This window comes from Bison bison, unplaced genomic scaffold (genome assembly GCF_000754665.1).
Source record: "Bison bison bison isolate TAMUID 2011002044 unplaced genomic scaffold, Bison_UMD1.0 scf7180017864068, whole genome shotgun sequence".
NCBI lineage: Eukaryota > Metazoa > Chordata > Mammalia > Artiodactyla > Bovidae > Bison > Bison bison.
In genome coordinates, this window is record NW_011494640.1 from 3,889,142 (window position 1) to 3,889,938 (window position 797).

Consider the following 797-nt stretch of genomic DNA (forward strand, 5'->3'; position numbering starts at 1 on the left):
TCTCCAGGCAAGAACACTGGAGTGGGTTGCCATTTCCTTCTCCAATGCATGAAAGTGAAAAGTGAAAGTGAAGTCGCTCAGTCATGTCCGACTCTTAGCAACCCCATGGACTGCAGCCCACCAGGCTCCTCCGTCCATGGGATTTTCCAGGCAAGAGTACTGGAGTGGGGTGCCATTGGCTTCTCCACATTAAGATGGCAATTCTCCCCAAATTACTGATAGACACAATACAACCTGAATCAAATTCTCAAGCAGAGTTTTTTGAAAAGCTGACAAGCTGATTATAAAATTAATATGAAATGAAAAGGACCTCAAAAAGCCAAAGTCTGCGAAAGAACAGCAAAGCTGAAGGACTTACACTGTCTGACTTCAAGTCTTTTTTACAAAGCTATAGTAATCAAATCAGTGTAGTACTGGCATCAATAGAGACCAACAGATGAATGAAAACAAAAAAAGACCAGAAACGGAACCAAAAATATATATAAATTTTCAACTGAGGTATAACCTAGGTACAAGGGAATTTAGTGAAAATATAGTCTTTTCAACAAACAGTTCTAGAACAATCAGATTCCATATACTTAAAAATGAACTCTGATCCATAGCTTGCACTATGTATAAAAATGAACTGAAAGTAGATCACAAGTCTACAGTAAAGTGAAAGTATTGGTCACTTAGTCCCGTCAGACTCTTTGCAAACCCATGGACTGTAGCCCGCCAGGTTTCTCTGTCCATGAAATTCTTCAGGCAAGAATACTGGAGTAGGTTGCCATTCCCTTCTCCAGGGGATACTTCTGACC